This window comes from Chiloscyllium plagiosum, unplaced genomic scaffold, assembly GCF_037043375.1.
Source record: "Chiloscyllium plagiosum isolate Xiang-an unplaced genomic scaffold, Cpla_swu_hap1 HiC_scaffold_19, whole genome shotgun sequence".
In the NCBI taxonomy this organism is placed as follows: Eukaryota; Metazoa; Chordata; class Chondrichthyes; order Orectolobiformes; family Hemiscylliidae; genus Chiloscyllium; species Chiloscyllium plagiosum.
Window position 1 is genome coordinate 759,714 of NW_028270157.1, and position 12,853 is coordinate 772,566.

The 12,853-nt window shown below is 43.8% G+C and overlaps 1 protein-coding gene across 8 annotated transcripts in view; it reads right to left on the reverse strand.

Moving 5' to 3' along the window:
* Window positions 1-12,853, reverse strand: part of osbpl8 (oxysterol binding protein-like 8) — a 432,009-nt gene that overhangs the window by 339,776 nt on the left and 79,380 nt on the right. The gene's annotated exons all lie outside the window — the stretch shown is intronic.

The window sequence follows — 12,853 nt, forward strand, 5'->3', positions numbered from 1 at the left end:
ATGGGAGCAGTTACCACTGACTACTCTGTCCAGAACCTTCACTCTCATCTCCTCTCAAGTTGCCTTTCTCCAAGGAAATCAATTGAGAATCTCACCCCTCCAAACTATTTATATAGCTCCTCACCCCTGCTCACCAACGTTTCAACAGTAATTGGGCATAGGCAATAAATGCGAGATCAGCCAATAGCATCCACTTTGTGAATAAATAACAAGATTTTTAAAAATATTCTCTGCACTCTCTCCAATGCCTCCACATCCAAGGGGAAGAGTAGGCAGAGAGCAGATGAAAGCAAAAGAACTGGTGGTCTGAAGTGCATATACTTGAATGTAAGGAGTACAGTGAGTAAGGCAGATGAAATTAGGGCTTGGATTGGTGCCTGGGAGTATGACATTATTGCACTCACAGAGATTTTGGTTGAAGGAAGGGCACAATTGGTAACTAAATGTTCCAGGACATAGATGTTTCTAACAGGACAGGGAGGGAAGTAAAAGGTGGGGGGAAGGAGTTGCATTGTTGATCAGGGATGTTATCATGGCTGTCCTAAAGGAGGACACTATGGAGAGCTAGAGCAGTGAGGCAGTTTGGGTAGAGCTGAGAAATAAGAAGGGTGCAATTACATTGTTGTGGTTGTACTATAGGCCTCCCAACAGTGAGCGTGAGGTAGAAGAACAATGAGGTAAACAGATTATGGAAAGATGTAGAGGCAACAGGATGGTGCTGATGGGAGATTTTCATTTACCCAACATTGACTGGGATACACTTTGTGTCAGAGGTCTGGATGGGGCAGAATTTGTAAGAAGCATCCAGGAGAGTTTTCTCGAGCAGTATGTCAATAGTCCGTAGAGGGAAGGGGTCACATTGGACCTGGTGTCGAGGAATGAGTCAGGCCAGTGGTAGAAGTTGCAGTGGGGGATTTCTTTGTAAATAATGATCACAATTCTGGAAGTTTTAGAATACTCGCAGACAAAGATGAGAGTGGTCCTAAGGGAAGAATACTAAACTGGGCCACGGCCAATTATATCAAAATTCAGCAGGAGTTGGGAAATGTGAATTGGGGGTAGCTATTTGAAGGGAAGTCCACATTTGATATGTGGGAGCTTTCAAAGATAGGTTGAAGATAGTGCAGGATAGGAATGTCCCTTTGAAAACAAGGGATAGGAAAGGCAAGATTTGTGAACCATGGATGACAGGAGAAATCGTATAACGAGTCAAGAGGAAAAGGTAAGAGTATGTACAGTCCAAGCAGCTAAGAACAGAACGGGCCTTGGAGGAATATCGGGAGAGTACGACCAATCTTAAGTGAGGAATCAAGCAGGCTAAAAAGGGTCATAACATAACTTTAGTGATCAAAATTAAGGAGATTCCCAAGGCCTTTTATTCATACATAAGAAGCAAGTGGGTAACCAGAGAAAGTGTTGGTCCACTAAAGGATAAGAAAGGAAGGTTTGTGTGTCGAAACTGAGAAAATTGGTGAGATTCTCAATGATTACTTCGCATCAGTGTTCACTGAGGAGAGGGTCTTCATAAATGTTGAGATGAGAGATAGAACTTTGTTTACTCAGGATCTCGTTGGCATAAGGAGGGAGGATGTGTTGGGTAGGCGATGTTAAGGTGGACAATTCCCTAAGGACCAGATGGGATCTATCCCAGGTTGCTGAGGGAGGCAAGAGAGGAAACAGCTGGGGCCCTGACAGATAGCTTTGTAGCATTCTTAAACACAGGTGAAGTGCCAGAAGAGTGGTGGGTTGCTAATGTTGTCCCCCTGTACAAGAAGGGTAGTAGGGATATTCCAGGTAACTACAGACCAATAAGTCTGAAGTCAGTGGTGAGAAAGTTGCTGGAGAAGGTACTGAAGGATAAAATCTATTTATATTTGGAAAAGAATGGGCTTATCAGTGACAGGCAACATGGTTTTGTGTAGAGAAGATTGCCCTTTACCAAGTTAATAGAGATCTTTGTGGAAGTAGCCACGTTGATAAATGAAGGAAGGGCTGTAGATGTCATATACATGGACTTTAGTAAGGTGTTTGATAAGGTTCCCATGGTAAACTAATGGAGAAAGTGAAGTCACATGGTGTGCAGGGTATTCTAGCTCGATGGATAAAGAACTGGTTGAGCAACAGGAGACAGAGAGTAGTAGCTGAAGCGAGTTTCTCGAAATGGAGAAAGGTTTTCATTGGAAAAAGGAGATTGAGAGGGCACCTGATTGAGGTCTGCAAAATCATGAAGGGCATAAACAGGGTGGATATGGATAAGCTTTTTCCCAGAGTGAGGGTTTCAATAACGAGAGGACACGCATTCAAGGTAAGAGGTGAAAAGTTTAAGGGGGATATACATGCCAAGTAGTTTACATAGAGGGTGGTAGGTGCCTGGAATGCTTTGCCAGCAGAGATAGTAGAGACAGGCATGGTAGATTCATTTAAGGTGCACCTGGACAGATGCATGAGTGGGTGGGGAGCAGAGGGATACAGATCCTTAGGAATTGGGTGATAGGCTAGGACAGTGGATTTGGATTGGCTCAGATTTGGGATGGCTGAAGGGCCTGTTCCCGGACTGTAAATATTCTTTGTTCTTTCTGAAGTGCAGTGCTCACAGCTGAATGCAATCCTCCAGCTGCAGCCAAACTTGTAGCCTGTGTAAATTCAAGATAACCTCCTTGTTACTGTACACTGTGCTGCCTAATAACACCAAGGTTGCCATGTGATATTCTAACTGCTCTCTTAATCTATCCTGCCACTTTCAACGACACGTGGACATAGACAACATCTGTTCTTCCACTACAGTTAAAGTTGTGCCCTTAAATTTATACAGTCTCTTCAAATTGCTTCTAAAATGAATCACTTCACATTTTTTTTACATTGTACTTCATTGAATTCCAACAGCTTTGTGTTGATATCATTCTGTGACAGCAATCTCACAATTTTGTTTTATCCACAAACTCTGAAATTGTGCCCTGCACACGAGAGTCTTGATCATTCATGTAGATCAAGAAAACTAAGGACCTCAATATTGATCCCTGGAGAACTCCAATATAAATCTTTCACAAGACCTTATACTTTTTGAGCTACAGATTTATTCAGAGATCTGTTGTGCAGTATTACATCAAATACCTTGTAGAAATCTATGCCTTACAGCAATACCCTCATAATCCTTCAGTCACTTCTTCTCACATTTTCAACAAGCTTGTCAAACATTGCAAAATACATGCTGGCTCACCTCAGTTTACCTGCATTTGTCCACCTATTAATTTTGCTCTGGATTATCTTTTCTTGGAGTTTGAAAACCAAAGTTAAACAATGCATTTGGACACAATCTTTTGTTTTATTTAAGATATAAGTTGGCTTACTGTTTTACCGATTTTAAACTGATATGCAAACTTTTGAAAGTTCATATACCATAATTAGAGTCATACATCATGGAAACACACCCTTTGGTCCAACTTGTCCAAGCAAACCAGACATCCCAATCTGACCTCGTCTCATTTGCCAGCATTTGGCCCCTATTTCTCTGAACCTTTCCTGTTCATACACCCATCCAGATACCTTTTAAATATTGTAATTGTACCAGCTTCAACCACTTCCTCTGGCAGTTCATTCCATACACACACCACCCTTTGCATGAAGAAATTGCCCCTCAAGTCCCTTTTAAATCTTCCCCCTCTCATCTTAAACCTATGCCCTCTAGCTTTGGTCTCGCCCACCCCAGGAAAAAAAACCTTGTCTATTCACCCTATCCATGCCCCACATGATTTTATAAACCTCTATAAGGTCACCCCTCAGCCTCTGATGCTCCAGGAATAAAAGCTGCAGCTTATTTAGCCTCCCCCTTGAACTCAAACTCTCCAGTATCAGCAGCATCCTTGGAAATCTTTTCTGCACCCTCTCAAGTTTAACATCCTTCCGAAAGAAGGGCAACCAGATTTGCATGCAGTATTCCAAAAGTGGCCTAACCAATTAGGAGAAAGTGAGGACTGCAGATGCTGGAGATCAGAGCTGAAAAATGTGTTGTTGGAAAAGTGCAGCAGGTCAGGCAGTATCCAAACAGCAGGAGAATCGACGTTTCGGGCATAAGCCCTTCTTCAGAAAAGAATCAATGTCCTGTACAGCCACAATATCGCATCCCAACTCCAATACACAATGTTCTGGCCAGTGAATGCAAATGGTTACTTTACCATCCTGTTTACCTGCAACTTCACTTGCAAGGAACTATGCACCTGCACCTCGAAGTCTCTTTGCTTGGCAACACTCCCCAGGGTTTGAACGTTAACTGTATAAGTCCTGCCCTGGTTTGCCTTACCAAAATGCAACACCTTACATTATCTAAAATAAACTCCAACTCCCACTCCTTGGCCCATTTGGTCAAGATCCCATGGTACTCTGAGATAACCTTCTTCACTGTCCACGACGCCACCTATTTTGTAATCTGCAAACTTACTAACCATACCTCCTATATTCATATCCAAATCATTTATATAAATTGACGAAAAGCAATGGACCCAGCACCGATCCTTGGTTACAGGCCTCCAGTTGAAAAAACAATCTTCTACTAGTACCCAGTATCTTTTAACTTTGAGGTAATTTCATATCCAATTAGCAAGCTCCCCTAAATCCCATATGATCTAACCTTAATAACTAACTTACCATGCGGAACTTGTCAAACACTTTGCTGAAGACCGTTTAGACAATGTCTAATACTCTACCTTCATCAGTCTTCATTGTCACCTATTCAAAACACTCAACCAAGTTAGTAAGATACAATTTTCCAAATACAGCCATGTTGACTCCCCCTCATCAGTCCTTGCCTTTCCAAATGCATGGAAATCCTGTCCCTTAGGATCACCTCCAACAACCTACCCACCACAGGCTCACCAGTCTGTAGTTCCCTGACTTTTCCTTCCAGCCTTTCTTAAATAGTGGCACATTAGCCTACCTCCAGTCTACTGGCACCTCAACCATGGCTGTCGATGATACAAATATCTCAACAATATCTCAATATCTCTCTTCTCTAGCTTCCCACAAAGTTCTGCAAAACACCTGATCAGGTACTGGAGATTTATCTAACGTACTGCATTTTAAGACCTCCAGCACCTCATCTTCTGTAATATGAATTATTTTTAAATCATCCTTGTTTATTTCCCTGAGTTCTCTAGTTTCTATGTCCTTCTCCACGGTAAATATTGACTCAAAATATTCGTTCAGTGTTTCACCCATCTCCTGTGGTTCCATACAGAGATGGTCGTGTTGATCTTTAAGGGGCTGCATTCTTTCCCTAATTACTGTTTGCCCTTAATGTACTTACAGAATATCTTTGGATTCTCGATTTGCCAAAGCTATCTCGTGTTCTTTTTGCCCTCCTGACTTCCCTCTTAAGTAAAGTCCTACTGCCTTTATCTTCTGGGGATTCACTCATCCCAGCTGTCAATACATGATAAATGCCTCCTTTTTTCTCTTGACCAGAGCCTCAATTTCAAAGAAAGGGTCACCCGACCCTTTTCCAGTAATTTCTGTGTTTGAACATAGAATATAACAGCACGGTACAGGCTCTTTGGCCCTTGATGTTGTGTCGGCCTTTTATTCTACTCTAAGATCAGGCTAATCGACATAACCTTTATTGTACGATCTTCTATGCACCTATCCAAGAGTCGCTTAAATGCTTCTAATATATCTGTCACAATTCTCTAGTCAGCCAGCATTTCTTACACCTATCAACCTTGCCCTTCATATTAACAGGAACATATTGTCTCTGAACTCTCATTATCTCATTTTAAAAGCCTCCCACTTCCCAATTGTCTCTTTACCTGTAAGTAGTCTCCCCAAAGAACTTGTGAAAGTTTATGTCTAACACTGTCAAAATTGGCCTTAGTTCAATTCAGAGCTGATCAAAAAAATTTTTAATGAGACTATAAGACATAGAAGTGGAAGTCAGGCCATTCGGCCCATCGAGTCCACTCCGCCATTCAATCATGGCTGATGGGCATTTCAACCCCACTTACCCGCATTCTCCCCGTAGCCCTTAATTCCTTGTGACATCAAGAATTTATCAATCTCTGCCTTGAAGACATTTAGTGTCCCGGCCTCTACTGCACTCCGTAGCAATGAATTCCACAGGCCCACCACTCTCTGGCTGAAGAAATGTCTCCGCATTTCTGTTCTGAATTTACCCCCTCTAATCCTAAGGCTGTGTCCATGTGTCCTCGCCTCCTCACCTAACGGAAACAATTTCCTCGAGTCCACCCTTTCCAAGCCATGTATTATCTTGTAAGTTTCTATTAGATCTCCCCTTAATCTTCTAAACTCCAATGAATACATTCCCAGGATCCTCAGCCATTCCTCGTATGTTAGACCTACCATTCCAGGGATCATCCGTGTGAATCTCTGCTGGACACGCTCCAGTGCCAGTATGTCCTTCCTGAGGTGTGGGGACCAAAACTGGATGCAGTACTCCAAATGGGGCCTAACCAGAGCTTTATAAAGTCTCAGGAGCAGAACGGTGCTTTTATATTCCAACCCTCTTGAGATAAATGACAACATTGCATTCGCTTTTTTGTTCTATCCTTTTGCAAAACTTTTCAAAACTATTTCAAAACAATAGAATTATGATCACTTGCCCCAAAGTGCTCCCCCACTGACACCTCAGTCACGTTCTCTCCCTTATTTCCTAATAGAAGATCAAGTATTGCTCCATCTCTGGTAGGTGCGTCATATATTGAATAACAAACTTTTCTTGAACATGATGACAGCCCCAGTCTATGTTTGGAGAGTTAAACTCCCCTACCATGTCAACCTTATTATTCTGACATATCTGAAATCTCCCTAGATATTTGCTTCTCAATTTATCACTGACTATAGGGGGTCCTATAATACAATGCCAATAAGGTGATCATCCTTTCTTATTTCTCAGTTTCACCCATTTAACTTCGCAAAATGATCTCCCAGGAATAGCCTCTCCAAGTACAGGTATAAATGTTACCTCTAATAAAAAAAAGCCACTCCCCCTCCTTTCTTGCCTGCTTTTTATCCTTCCCTAAAGCATCTACACCCTGAAGCATTAAGCTGCCAGCCCTTTCTATCCCTGAGCCACATTTCAGTAATAGTTATGATAACCCACCCTCATGTTCCCAACCATGCCCTATGTTCATCTGCCTTACCTGTCAAGCCTCTTGCATTGAAATAAATTCTACCAAAGATTTATAGTAAGCATAACTTTGAAGTTAAGATCCCAAATTTAAAATCAATAAATTAATTTTAGCATGTAAGCATTTTGCAAAGCATCATTGGGAAGTTCATTTTGAAATTCATAATCATTTTTGCTTCAAAATTCATTTGGACTCTCAGTTATACTGTCAACAAGTTAGCTGAATAGCTGGAAGGCTTTATATTCAAATCTGGACAACCACAATACCATCTTGTTCATCTGTCTCAAATCATGAATTATGAAAGGAAACTTGCTGGGATCGCACAATGCACCTCTATTAATACTATAGATAGAAAACTACAGCGCAGTGCAGGCCCTTTGGCCCTCGATGTTGCGCCATTCCAAGCCCACCTAACCTACACTAGCCCCCTATCCTCCATATGCCTATCCAATGCCTGTTTAAATGCCCATGAAGAGGGAGAGTCCACCACTGCTACTGGCAGGGCATTCCATGAACTCACGACTCGCTGAGTAAAGAACCTACCCCTAACATCTGTCCTATACCTACCACCCCTTAATTTAAAGCTATGCCCCCTCTTAAAGCTGACTCCATACGTGGAAAAAGGTTCACATGGTCAACCCTATCTAAACCCCTAATCATCTTGTACACCTCTATCAAGTCACCCCTAAACCTTCTTTTCTCCAATGAAAACAGCTCCAAGTGCCTCAGCCTTTCTTCATACGATCTTCCTACCATTCCAGGCAACATCCTGGTAAACCTCCTCTGCACCCATTCCAGTGCCTCCACATCCTTCCTATAGTATGGCGACCAAAACTGCACACAATACTCCAGATGCGGCCGCACCAGAGTCTTATACAACTGCAACATGACCTCAGGACTCCGGAACTCAATTCCTCTACCAATAAAAGTCAGTACGCCATTATAAAAGTCAGTATGCCTTCTTCACCGCACTATTTACCTGGGTGGCAGCTTTCAGAGATCTGTGTACATGGACACCAAGATCCCTCTGCTCATCCACACTACCAAGTATCCGACCATTAGCCCAGTACTCCATCTTCTTGTTACTCTTACCAAAGTGAATCACTTCACACTTACCTACATTGAACTCCATTTGCCACCTTTCTGCCCAGCTCTGCAGCTTATCTATATCCCACTGTAACCTGACACATCCTTCCTCACGGTCAACAACTCCTCCGACTTTCGTATCATCCACAAACTTGCTCACCCAACCTTCTAGCCCCTCCTCCAGGTCATTTATAAAAATGACAAACAGCAATGGTCCCAAAACAGATCCTTGCAGAACACCGCTAGTAACTGCACTCCAAGATGAACCTTTCCCATCAACTACTACCCTCTGTCTTCTTCCAGCCAGCCAATTCCTAATCCAAACCTCCAACTCACCCTCAATGCCATACCTCCGTATTTTTTGCAGTAGCCTACCATGGGGAACCTTATCAAACGCCTTTCTAAAATCCATATACACCACATCTACCGCTTTCCCCTCGTCCATCTCCTTAGTTACCTTCTCAAAGAATTCAATAAGGTTTGTGAGGCACGACCTGCCCTTCACAAAACCATGCTGACTATCCTTGATCACATTATTCCTATCCAGATGTTCATAAATCCTATCCCTTACAATTCTCTCTAAAACTTTGCCCACAACAAAAGTGAGACTGACTGGCCTATAGTTACTAGGGTTATCCCTACTCCCGTTCTTGAACAAGGAAACCACATTTGCTATCCTCCAGTCTTCTGGCACTATTCCTGTAGACAACAAGAACATAAAAATCAAGGCCAATGGCTCTGCAATCTCCTCCCTTGCTTCCCAGAGAATCCTAGGATAAATGCCATCAGGCCCAGGGGACTTATCTATTTTCACCCTTTCCAGAATTTCCAACACCTCTTCTCTACATACCTCAAAGCCATCCATTCTACTTAATTGTGACTCAATATTCACATCGGCGACAATGTCCTGTTCCTGAGTGAATACTGACGAAAAGTATTCATTCAGTGTCTCCCCAATCTCTTCAGCCTCCACACGCAACTTCCCACTACTATCCTTGATTGGACCTATTCCTACCCTAGTCATTCTTTTATTCCTGACATACCTATAGAAAGCCTTAGGGTTTTCCCTAATCCTACCAACTAAGGACTTTTCATGTCCCCTCCTTGCTGCTCTTAGCTCTCTCTTCAGATCCTTCCTGGCTATCATATAACTCTCAATCGCCCCAATTGAACCTTCACGCCTCATCTTTACATAGGCCGCCCTCTTCCATTTAACAAGGGATTCCAATTCCTTATTAAACCACGGCTCCCTCACACGACCCTTTCCTCCCTGCCTGACAGGTACATACTTATCAAGGACACTCAATAGTTGCTCCTTGAACAAGCTCCACATATCAATTGAGCCCTTCCCTTGAAGCCTACTTTTCCAAGCCACGCATCCTAAGTCGTGCCTTACCGCATCTTAATTTGCCTGCCCCCAGCTATAACTCTTGCCCTGCAGTGCACACTTATCCCTCTCCATCACTAGAGTAAAAGTCACCGAATTGTGGTCACTGCTGCATCAGGTGTGTGTACAGTTGCATCAGGTGTGTAAGAATCTCAAGTATAAAACAACTTAACAATCAGGCAAGTCCACATATGACATGTGGGAAACGTTTAAAGACCTGCTGATGGAAGTTCAGGACTGGCATCTTCCAATAAGGAGGAAGGATAAGGATGGCCAGGTAAGGAACCTTAGATAACAAGGGAGTATGTAAATTTAGTCAAAAGGAAAAAAGCAGCATATATAAAGTTCAGGAAGCTAAAATCGAATTGAGCCCAGGAGGAATATAAAGAAAGCAGCAAAGAACTCAAGTAGGGAATTGGCAAGTTGAGTTAAAGAGAATCCCAAGGGATTCTGCACATACATTAAAAACAAAAGAATAAGTAGGAAGAAGGTAGGACCACTCAAGGATAAAAGAGGGAATTTGTGCTTGGAGGCAGAGGACGTCAGTGAGATCCTAAATGAGTACTTTGTGTCAGTTTTCATCCAGGAAAAGGATATGGAAAATAGTGAGATTTCTGTGGAGCATGCTAATATGCTAGGGCATTTTGAGTTCAACAAATAAGTGGTATTGGATCTCTTGAAGAGTATTAAATTGGATAAGTCCCCAGGGCCAGTTGCTATCTACCCAGGCAATTGAGAGAGGCAAGAAAGGGGATTGCTGGGGCTATGACAAGCATCCTTGCATCCTCATTAGCTACTGGAGAGGTCCCAGAGGACTGACAAGTAGCTAATATTCTTCCCCTGATCAAGAAGGGAAGTAGGGACAATCCAGAAAACTACAAACCAGTGTGTCTTACATCAGTGGTTGGGAAGCTGTTGGAGAGAATTGTTAGGGATTGGATTTACGCGCACTTGGAAAAGCATTTCCTAATTAAGGACTGTCAGCATGGCTTTGTACAGGGCAAGTCATGTCTTACTACTTGATTTAATTTTTCAATGTGATCGATGAGGGGACAACATTGGATGTTTCAATATGGATTTTACTCAGACTTTCAAAAAGGCCCATCATGGCTGTTTATCCAGAATATTAAGATGTATGGGATCCACAGTGACATGGCCTCTTGGATTCAGAATTGGCTTGCACATAGAAGGCAAAGGGTAGCGGTGGAAGGTTGTTTTACTCCCCCCCGACGTGGTCGACGATGCCCTCCACCGCATCTCTTCCACTTCCCGCTCCTCCGCCCTTGAACCCCGCCCCTCCAACCGCCACCAGGACAGAACCCCACTGGTCCTCACCTACCACCCCACCAATCTCCATGTACAGCGCATCATCCGCCATCATTTCTGCCACCTCCAAATGGACCCCACCACCAAGGATATATTTCCCTCCCCTCCCCTATCAGCATTCCGTAAAGACCACTCCCTCCGTGACTCCCTCGTCAGATCCACACCCCCCCACCAACCCAACCTCCACTCCCGGCACCTTCCCCTGCAACCGCAGGATGTGCAAGACTTGCGCCCACGCCTCCCCTCTCACCTCCCTCCAAGGCCCCAAAGGAAACTTCCATATCCCCCACAGACTCACCTGCACCTCCACACACATTATCTATTGTATCCTCTGCATCCGATGTGGCCTCCTCTATATTGGGGAGATAGGCCGGCTACTTGCGGAGCGTTTCAGAGAACACCTCTGGGACACCCGGACCAACCAACCCAACCACCCTGTGGCTCAACATTTCAATTCCCCCTCCCACTCCACCAAGGATATGCAGGTCTTTGGACTCCTCCATCGTCCGACCACAACAAAACGACGGTTGGAGGAAGAACGCCTCATCTTCCGGCTAGGAACCCTCCAACCACAAGGGATGAACTCGGATTTCACCAGTTTCCTCATTTCCCCTCCCCCCACCCTGTCTCAGTCAAATCCATCGAATTCAGCACCGCCTTCCTAACCTGCTATCTTCTTCCCGACCTCTCCGCCCCCACCCCAGTCTGACCTATCACCCTCACCTTGACCTCTTTCCACCTATCACATTTCCGACGCCCCTCCCCCAAGTCCCTCCTCCCTACCTTTTATCTTAGCCTGCTGGACAAACTTTCCTCATTCCTGAAGAAGGGCTTATGCCCGAAACGTCGATTCTCCTGTTCCCTGGATGCTGCCTGACCTGCTGCGCTTTTCCAGCAACACATTTTCAGCTCTGATCTCCAGCATCTGCAGACCTCACTTTCTCCTGGCTGGTGGTCAGTGACTCGTGGTGTTCTGCACGGATCCACACTGGGACCTCTGCTATTGTGATATAATAAGTGACTTGGATCAAAATGTAGTTGTGTGGATTAGTAAGTTGGCAGACGATACAAAGATTGTGGGACATGTGGAAGGTTGCCAAAGTATATAACAGGATATAGATCAGATCAGGGCGGAGACATGGCAGATGGAGTTTAACCTGGGTCATTGTGAGGTGCTGCACTTTGGGAGATCAACTGTTAATGAAAAGAATACAGTTAATGGCAAAACTCTGAACAGCATTGATGTACAGAAGAATCTTGGCGTTCAAGTCCATAGCTCCCTGAAAGTGGCCACACAAGTAGATAGAATGATAAAGAAGGCATATGGCACCTTTGCCTTTTTCGATTGGGGAATTGAGGACAACAGTCAGAATGTCATGTTGCAGCTTTATAAGACTTCAGTTTGGCCACACTTAAGGTAAAGATTAGAGTGGTGCTGGAAAAGCACACCAGGTCAGGCAGCATCTGAGATGCAGGAAAATCCATGTTTTTCCTGAAATGTCGATTTTCCTGCACCGAGGATGCTGCCTAACCTGCTGTGTTTTTCCAGAACCACTCTAATCTTGACTATAATCTCCAGCAGTCCTCATTTTCGCCACACTTAAGAGTACTGTATCTAATTCTGTTTGCCACATTACAGGAGAGATGTGGAGGCTTTTGAGAGAGTGCAGAAGAGTGCAGAACCTGGATTAGAGGGTATGAACTATAAGGCAAGGCTAGAAAAACTTGGGTTGTTTTTCCCAGAATGGCAGAGGCTAAGGGGAGGCTTGATACAAGTCTATAAAATTTTGAGAAACATAGATTGGGTTGATGGTCAGAATCTTTCTTTCACAGCTGAAACTCGGGGACATGCATTTAAGGTGAGAGGGGGAAAGTTCAAAGATGATGTGAGGGGCTAGTTTTTTTTTTACACAGAGTG